Below are 10,170 nucleotides of genomic sequence, written 5' to 3'. Positions count from 1 at the left end.
CAAGAAGTTTGGGTGTAACTACTGTAAGAAAATTACTAAAATTACGAGTTACGGTGGTGTTAGAAGAGTGAAAATACACTTGGCTGCAGAAAAGTGTAAGCTGGTTCCTGTTGAAGGGCGTAAGTTGATAATGAAACTGTTGACGTATTTCGAGTAGGGTCAACAAATCCTACGGTTCATTTTTAGACCGTGTGGTAATGCCAACAGCTCGATCTGTTTATATCATGAGAGTATCATGTATTTACGAAGGATATGGAACACGATCTTAGGGAGGCTAGGCCGTTGGTTGGTCCGCTCCCAAAGGAGTGTGGTTCATAAGGAGTAAGACAGATTCTACTGTCCGTTGTCCGTATGGAGTTACACAGATTCTGTCCCAATACAATCCACTTACATCATTAATTGTTTTAATTTTCCTGTGAATATCTACTCGACCAGACCCGATCACTTTCTTGAAGTGGGATAATACTTCTACCCATACATTGTGCACCTTGGCGCTCACATGAACGAACAACGAATTTGGTTGTTATTGGAGGCAAACGAAAGAGAGGAAGTCGATATCTAACAATGAAAACTAACGATTTGCTAACAAAAACAAAAGAATGACACAACTCGTGTTTTGCAGTCTATTGCAAGATAATCAGATCCCAACTCCCAAGTTGGGGAGAACAACGAGCCAGAATTGTGGCTCCAGCAGCTGCAGTTGCAGATGGGGAAATCTGGCAGAGGCACTAGAGTCAGAAATCCTTGCAGCCGCTGCAGCAGAAGTGACTGCAGCACAAGAACCGGTCTTGCCAGAAAAGGTTTTTTTCCTGCAGCGCCTCTAAATGCGAAACCAGTACAAGCAAGTTGTTGCTCAAAGCGAGAAATGCATTACTTCTTCGGACAACAATGCAATAGACAGTTCAAAAAAGGGGCTCGCAGAAAATATTTTTAATTTTTCAAGTATTGAACACCCAAAATAGATTCAAAAGGGAGAAATGACTTTCTTTTCAGTTCAAAGAAAAAAAATAATAAAAACTCGATGCAGCAATTAACAAAAACCAAAGTCCCTGAAATCAAGTCAGATAGCAACCCCACAAAACTTCTATAAATGAACTGTGCATGAGTTTCTCATATACATAACCATTTTGGATCATTTCCCATTTACAAAAACTTTCCATCCGTTTCCTACTTAATCTACACATCAAAGTTTTGGCAGTTATTGGGTACTTCTAACAATCATTTGCCTGACGTTCTCATGTAAGCTTCCAAAAATTGAAGTCTGGCTTTGACTGAAAAACACCTGGAAGACAATGCATAATGTACAAGGACTTCACAACTTACAATCTTCTTCTTACTTCCACTGGGAGAACAAGACCAAGTATACATATCTATATGCTCAATAGCAGAACACCCCCCCCCCCCCCAATGCAAAGAATATTCCATCAAACAGAGTTGTAGTTGTCAAATTCAATTGTCTCGGTAGATTGGTTGTGGTGCCCACTTGAGATGCAAATTTAGCTTACCTGATTTTGTCCCATCTATTGGAAGTGAATCCTTGTATTCCCCTTCTAATATTACTCTAGTCAGCGTTAAAATGCATCTTCCCATATGGTCCTGTAGTGATAATACAAATACAACATTTAACTTCAGTTGCAAAAGGCGTTCTCTTAGAAATGTTAACCAATATATTGAACCCAAGGAAGGAATATTATAATTATTAAGTCGAAGTGTCAAGTGCGTGACTATGTCATAGAAGGAGAAAAGCATAGGGTGAAACTGGCTAAAGGTAGCAGACCCAAACTATACAAGAAGCAGGTTGACGCTGAATACTGAATTGCTGATATACACAAGGAACAAAATCGATTAAGATCAGGGTATATATAGGTACTACTGCTGAGTCAAACAAATGATGCCAATGCTGCATATAAAACAGTGTAATATTTGATTGGGGATTATCATGTTTGGATTCTCAGTGTCTTAAACAAATCTAGCATAGCATCACATCTAAAGAACTGGTGATAGATCAAGCAAATTACCTTCCCAAATGTATCGTGGTCATAAACTTCAAGAATTAGCATATCGTGTAAGCCATCCTCCACAACAAAGTCAAATGTCTGATTCCAAACTGGATTAAGGCTCTCATTCACAACCTGGAAATGCAATACACATTTTCAGAATGAAACTATCGATAGTACATAATAGAAGCTAGAAATTCTACACAAAAAATCAATCATCATCCCAATGGGTAAAAAATCTGATGCGAGGATGCAATAGATTATCATGTGCACAGCACATGCATAATGCTACAGCTAGAGTTCATCTTTTATTCTACTTCTATTTTAAATCCTTAGTTAATTAGAATTAGACTAGCTTCTATTTTAGTTTCCCAAGTTCTATTATGATTAGGATTTGTTAACTAGTTCTCTATATAAGCAGATATAAACCTTAAGATTTTCAGACTTGATTTATTATTAGATTGAATTTATGAAATTCGTTTTTATTCATTAAACCCTAGTTTTGGGTATTTTTATACATTGCGTATCTATTGTTCTTGCTTCCGCGACAAAGATACATCAAAATCAGATCTATTTTTTTTATTGGCAAGCCTGTTTTAAATGAGATCAGTAACTCTTTAAAAAATCGGATCCATAGGACGGTCATAGGTTCATAACCATCAAATATAGACACTATTTTGGACATCCGTTCAGGAAAGGACAAGGAAATTACGTTTTCAACCAATTCACTCACCCTGGTTTTGTTTTTTGATTCTGTTTTTTTCATATGAAGGACAACAAAGGGGTCAGCTTTTCCCATTAAATCAGCTGCAGGCAAGTCTTCGGCGGATATCACCGTAACAGAAAGAACTCCTCTCACAATGACTTCCTTCCTCTTCTGAGTTGGTGTTTTCTCAGTATCGTTAGCTTCTGCTCCATCTATCCCACTTTTGAGTGCCTTTTCCAATGATGTTGCCATTGAGAAATTTGGGGCAAAAGGATTGGTAAAGCCATTTTCCATGCCGAAAGGAATGTAGAGAAGCTCCAGATGCACCTAAGCCAAAAAATATAGAAATATAAGGCGGATTACCTCCATCTGAAGAAATCCATGTGCATCATACACATACATAAAATACAATGTCTTAAAATAATATAATATTTTCTAAAAAAAAACAGGCGGACTCGGTTTTCATAGTAAGAAAAGAGTCCAAACTCTCTGACTTCATGAAATACAATCAACATATTTAATTACACACACACACACACACACACACATAGGGGGATAGAGCCACTCCCAAAACATACAAAGCCATATCTCATCCTACCAGTTGAATTAAGGGCAGATATTTTGTAGATATGATCTCCCCACCACGAGTAACATGCTCACCAAATTTCGGCTCATTCAAATATATCTAACCTAATCAAATATTATTATGAAATTGGAAAATTCTGGACCGTTAGATAAACATTCAAAATTGAACACTAGTTTTCGCAAGATTAGACATATCCAAATAGGATGAAATTTTGTGGGCATATTATACATTGCGAGAAGATCATATCCACACAAAATCAGGTCTTAATTCAATTTGTAAGTCGATGGAGTGGCTCTATCCCTCCCCATAACTTCACGGAATCCTGAACAGGGAGCGAGTCGGCCTCCCTGTGGTGGCAAGCTGTAATTCATTCCGCCAAAGGGAGGCCAATTTCCAACTTGAGTAATAATTTTCTTCTCTCTTCTTTACAGGTCAATGCAAATTGCAGGATCTCGTTGTTTGGAAAACAACAGTGGAGTTGAACACTTTTCATGTCTATTAAAGAATTAAATTCATCCCCAGTGTCATTTTGTAAATCCCTCCATCACCATATTGATTTAGGAGCAAATATTTCACAGAACTAATTCAATATTCGTTAAAGTAACTTGTGCCAATTTCGTGGAATAGATGAAAGAGTGCTCCATATGTGAAAAAAGATTCTACCTCTTTTTACCGTTCACAATATATAAATTGGACTTTGCTTTTCTTTTGATAGAAACCTATTCAATCATATGTTGTTGTAGTAAAGTAGTTGATCATTTCTTTTTCTACATGTGTTTTCTCTCTATTGCTTCTAGACACATAAATTAGTCTACAGAACTGAAGAATTTTGTGCTCACCTGACCCCTGTTCTTATTATCTCTTTGAACTTCCAGATCCTTGACCAACTTCAACCAGATATCCTTCACTTTCCCAGGCTCTAGGTCCTTTAACCGCATTCTTGTGCACATCCAATGAGTTCAGACGCTTTGAAGTCCTTCATCATCAAAAATCTTCACAACCAAGTGTTATGTGACGATCTTCTACAACAAATTGAAATGCTCGTTCCAAACAGGATTCAACTGGTTGTTCTGGAGAGAATTATAGAAAAGTGTGCTAAGAAAATGAAAGAAGATAAAATGGAGAAAGCTGGGTAAGAATATCAGACCACCTACAATTGTTTTGCTTTTCTTTGTTCTGTCACGTAATGGTCGCACATACAATACAGCATAAGGATCGGATTTCCCAATAATGTCCTTATTAGTCAATTCTTTGGCTTGCACAAGCTTCACTTCTAATGTTCCAACAGGCTTAAGCTCCAGGTCACTACAAAAGAATAAAATTGCAGATAAGGGAAGCAACACGAAACAGAAGACATGGTGCTGTACTGCTGCTTGAGCATTTGAATATAGAACATCAAAAAGTACCAGTCTCAAAGGAAACAGGGTTGACATACTTGGCATATATATGTTTATGTGTGCTTAAGTACAACTTAAGAACATATATTTGGCCAATCTTTTAGAGTGTAAAATCTATCATGTTTCATGTTGCTTATTCTGACTCAAATTTTGATTGTCTGCTATTTATCTATTGGCTTATTGCTAAAGTTAGTAGACCTGATCATGCTCAAGATGTATGAAAAGACAGACTTAGTGCTGAATGTTGGTGGGGCCAACTATGATCCATGAAAAGACGGACTTAACTTTCTTAACCAAGCATTGATACAAACAAGCATACCTATAATCCCCAGGTAAAATAGGAACAACTTTTCGCACTGGCCATGTCAGGGAATCTTCAATAGCATCTCGTATTGTTCCCTGCATAAATGGTGTAGCAATTTCAAATTTAATGCATGCAAGACAGATTAACCAGACGCCTCTTAAAAAATTGAATATGCTACTATGTCTATTTTATTGCATAAACCAGAGACCCACAGCTGTCATATCATTCTCTTACAACCCGAACACACGGTAAAATTAGTCTATCTACAAACCTGGATACATAGAAAAAAATCCATTCAATGCAACATAGCGGCCCAGTAATATTGCCAAGTCTAATTACGTTATTACGGTACTATTTTCAACGTTACAGTAGGCTAGTGAAACAAGCATATAGCGACGGTTCTTTCTCAAATGAGTTCTAAAATGACCAGCACAGGCATGATTAAAATGTACCATTCATTTTTGGGTTCACAGTTAAAATCATGCACAAGATAATTCTTTACTGGAGGGGATTTTGATTTACAAGCAACTCCAACTCTGAAATCAATAGCTGCCAGCTAGCACCAATATATACGGCAACCATTGAAGAACAGAACAATTGAACTTCGCTAATCTGGAACCTATTTATGTGAATGAAAAAGTTTAATTAAATAAACTGTAAAGGAGCTATCTTTTCTGTCAGAGAACGAATGAATTTTTTTTATCTAGAAAGTTACATGTGAGACGAGGTACTGAGTCATTCAAAACCATCACATCCACCAGAAGTAACTTCAAGATTGCAAGATAATGCTTGTTAGAAACAGAAGAACCATAACGGTGGAAAATATATTGAGCTTGTAGAAAATGTATACATGCCCCTAGATAATCTTCCAAGTACAAGGCTTAAACCCAGTCAGCATCTGCAATAGAAAATTTTGGGTCGTTTAATTACATCCATTAGCTTTTCTTCTATAAACCTGTTTTTGGCTAAGGAGTTTGGCATTTTATGGATCTCCCTAATCAAGTAAATAGGCTCACCAACAAGGGATTAGATGTTTCTATAGAGCAGGTGATCAAGCTAAGACATTGGAAATGATTGGTGTAACTAGGCCATATTTGTATACAGCTAACCCTTTATGTATTCTGTTTCCCTTTTACTTTCCTAATAGAATACTTTGGTAAATTTTCCAGGTATCCTATCACACAAACATCAAACTGCTCAAGAGAATAAAAAAAAAATGATTAAAAAGACTGGTATAGAACCTCAATAGCATCATATATCCCAGGAATTGATGATATGTCTCCGCCAACAACTTTAAGTGTGAAATCCATCTTTTTCTGCCAATCAAACATCAAGTTGTTGTCAGGTCACAGATTATGTTTGATTACACGATGGACATAAAGGTCTTCATAAACACCAAACCTTTTCTCTTAAAGAATAACAAACGGCTCCAAAGCAAGGGAACTCATCAACCAGTGGCCTAAAGATTAACCTAAAAACCCCAGTAAAAGCAACATTTTTAACCTAGACAGAAAACATATAAGAAATCATTAGAATCCCTTATTTCGTACATTACATAAAAACAGTAAATCCTAATTATAAGAGAAAAGAGTAAGTTAAATTTCAATAGCTGATGCTCATGAAATACCACAAGGAAACATCTCATTTTCAATGATATAGTGGGAACAGAAATTATTATTAGTTAAAAAATGTGTACATGTTTTCTTTTTATTTGTGTTTATAATTTTTTTTTTAGGGGGGGGGGGTGTTATGTTGTTGATTTCTGTGAGTTTTTTGTCTAGGTTTTTTATTTAAGTGCCTTTTAAGAGAACTGGATGCATAAAAAGGACAGAGCTCGACTTGGTAATGCAACAGGATCAACGATGGTGATAAACTTGGAAGAATGGCAACTCCTTGTCACCAAGAAATATGAACCATAATCTTAAGGTAGTACAAAGTACTAAATCCATATCATGGTAAAAAAGCATTTAACTAACATTTTTTCAACTGGCCAGTATTCAGTTCAAATTGAACAGGCACAAGTCACTCAGTCAATTATTTAAAGATGATCTGCCCACTGCTCATGCTAACACTGAACAATAATGACACAGTCAAACATCTAGTTGAGTGAGTCCTTTCATTGTACGTAAACAGTGTGTGATTTTCCTAATAGAGATAATAATGGCCATTCATCTTTCTTTGGTGGTAGATATATTTCAAGAATAATATAATATAACAGTCCATGCAAGTTCTTTATATTACAATTTCATAAGAAGAGAGTGTATCGAATAGTAAAGGAAATGTAGAACTAATAAGCTCAAGCAATTAGAAAATCACCTGAACAGGTAGGGCAACACCTACTCTAGTCTTAATGTCAAGAACAATGCTTGGATTACCGTCCCACTGCAACTCCAATTCCATTGTGATGCCCTCACCACAATCTTCAACGATTGATACTCCTAAAGAACATGATCAACTTACATGAGAATATAAGCAATGAAATCAAAGGAACTGACATATAGATAGGACAAAGAAGGAGAGTGTAATCTCATAGATCATTGCTGTTATTATGTAAGAGCTTTGAGATCCCTAAAAGACCAAGCTAAAGATGTGGAACCTGATGTATAAAAACGGGCATCAATGAAACGTAGATATTAAATTAAGTATAATTATTGTCCCTAACCTCGGTGATTCTGAAACCTTTTATAGTTTAACAACCTCACGGGCTGCATCGCTTAACTCAGTGGCTCCTTGAAATAGACTCCACCACACCACATCAAGGAAGGTTTACAGAGCCCCCTAATAATTCACCCACTTTAGGCTACGCACCAGTAGTTGGCCAATCAAATCCCAAAGTACATTGTACGGGCCTTCCAGAAAGACGGGAATAAGAGGATCTCTCTAAGTATGAGAGAAGCAAACTAGCCCTGACGTGATAGAGACGACTTGGTTGGGCAGCATGGCAACCAACTTTAAGAAGGCTCAATTGAAGTCCTAAGACTTCGTAGTAACTAGGACTCAATGGTTTTATAATCCGCATTGCATCTTTTGTGGGTTACTTTGCCAACAACGTTGTGCCAAGGGATCAAAAGGTGCAATGGGAATGATAAGTGGGCTAAGAGGTGCTAACCTATTATGTCAAGGTCAACATGCAGATACTTGCTCAACCCCACTCATTTTGGAGTTTTACTGAATTTTACAACGGTGACCCAACAAGATAGTGTACCACCAAAAAATATTGACAAGGGGATGATATTGACAAAAAAAAAAAACACAATTCATATGGTAACTAATGTTGACAGGTATCATATAAGTTTGACGTAAGTACAAAATCAAATACAGTAATGAAAGTGATAAAGTTTGGACCACAATTAGCTACCATCAAAACTACAAAAAAGAAGACAATATTTAACCATGATAAGTGCACGTAATGTAACTTTAGGAGACCATAAACAATCATACTAAAGGGACAGCTTAAACTAACCTGTAAATTGAGGAGCAACTGTACCGAGAGTCAACTTGGAAAACTTAAGTGAAGATAAAATCACGGGTCGATATTGTTCAAGAACTGGCTCTACATTTGTCCTTATCAGCTCTGATGCTGCCTGTTTAACCTCTCACCAAATCAAACTACCATTTCCACAAATATAACATAAAATTTACTAAAATTAGGATACTGACCTCATTAACATATGGCCAGATCTTTGTAAGTTCTAGATTAAGCCATTTTAACTAGCAAAACAAAAAAAAATCAGTAACAAACAAAGAGACAAATGGGCACAATTGGAATAAAAAATTACACCTTCTGCCTTTGTGAGAAAACAACCCAAGAAGGGTAATATTCAGCTGGTAGAAGTTTCCTGGAATCCTCTACCGTCATTCTAGCAAATGCCGCAATTGCCGCCGCCTAAAAAAAATATCAAAATGAATACTTATACTTGGGGATCAATTATATCAAAAATAAAATGGATGTTGAAAAAACATTTACCAAATCAGTACGCTTCTTAGATCGGGTATTTTCACAATTAACAAAAGCAACAATGATTCCAATCCCAAACAGAACCCCAACAATCAAACCAAAGAAAAAAGACATCTTTCTCTACAAATGTAAAAACAGAAATTTTCTCTACTTAAAAGAAGTCTAGTGTAGTGAGATTGAGATGAGTGGGGGCGTTTTGGGAAGAAAAGAAAAAAAATCTTCGGTATACAGCTGGTTGCTGTAGAGGAGAAAATGGAAAAAATGAGGATGTGTCTCTCTTGGTTTTGGAGTTTCTAGAAGGGGGGGAACTTCAGAGGTTTTGGCTTTATTACTTTGGCCGCCCGTGGGGGTGTATTACACGTGACTTTGTCTGCCGACTAACTAACTATAAACTTATTTGCACTCACTATCGTATGGGGTGTGAGAACAAACGGGGAAGATAAAAGTAGCCAGCGGACAAGAGAAGAGTGCTATATGGGCTGCTAAAGGCAAATAGTTGACGCTTCCGTGCTGCCTGCAACTGATCAAGTTCCTCCGAATAGACGATTTACAGTTACTTTTGAGTCCAATGAAATGTTGCCCTCTGGTTTAAGGTACTCCTGGGTAGTCCCTCCTGCATGTCCTATATGTAGGGGAGCAATATCCCCACTAAGGAACATTGCAGACGAAGCACAAGCGACCTCAACGCATCGACCTCCAAGACCGATCTGCGAGCGACTCCTTACAAGTAGGTGGTACGAACAAAGATATCTCAGTACGAACGCTTTGCCAGAGACAGAACGCGCCCCACCAGATGTAATCATTGCCAAAATCTTATTTGTATTCCCCACCACCGGGAAATAGGGACTACCGCGCCAACTCCCAATCAGAGTATGACTCACACCAAAACCACTCCAGCACTCATTCACGATCTCTACCCTACATTTGTACACAAAGGGTACACGTGTCTGAAAGATCTCCGCTCCCAAAATCCTATAAATACCATCTACTGGAACTACGTCGGACCTGATTCTTCTCTCCCCAACAAAAGGAAGAACAAGAGAAGATACGTGAGGCGGTTAAGCTCCACAAATGACCTCGGTCCCATCCAAAGTCCAAACCCATCTCGACCTCTTCTACTATAATCAGGAAAAAACTAAAACGCTCCTTTACATTGGCGCCGTCTGTGGTTTCGATTACTGGAGAGCCACTTTAGATCAGTTCATCCATCTCTAACTCTCCG

At 37.5% G+C, this 10,170-nt stretch overlaps 1 pseudogene across 1 annotated transcript; it reads right to left on the bottom strand.

Moving 5' to 3' along the window:
- Positions 1-1,063: 1,063 nt before the first annotated feature.
- LOC147507870 (synaptotagmin-5-like) lies at positions 1,064-9,266 on the bottom strand (annotated as a pseudogene). The gene is made up of 13 exons (XR_015217817.1): positions 8,958-9,266; positions 8,772-8,876; positions 8,651-8,701; positions 8,454-8,574; positions 7,307-7,428; positions 6,392-6,493; positions 6,232-6,306; positions 5,006-5,085; positions 4,444-4,594; positions 4,129-4,359; positions 2,731-3,030; positions 2,019-2,132; positions 1,064-1,596 (listed from the first exon to the last, which is right to left on the bottom strand). The product of XR_015217817.1 is annotated as a synaptotagmin-5-like (transcript).
- Positions 9,267-10,170: the final 904 nt, after the last annotated feature.

This window comes from Coptis chinensis, chromosome 3, assembly GCF_015680905.1.
Source record: "Coptis chinensis isolate HL-2020 chromosome 3, ASM1568090v1, whole genome shotgun sequence".
In the NCBI taxonomy this organism is placed as follows: Eukaryota; Viridiplantae; Streptophyta; class Magnoliopsida; order Ranunculales; family Ranunculaceae; genus Coptis; species Coptis chinensis.
This window is presented reverse-complemented; position numbering and strand designations above follow the sequence as displayed.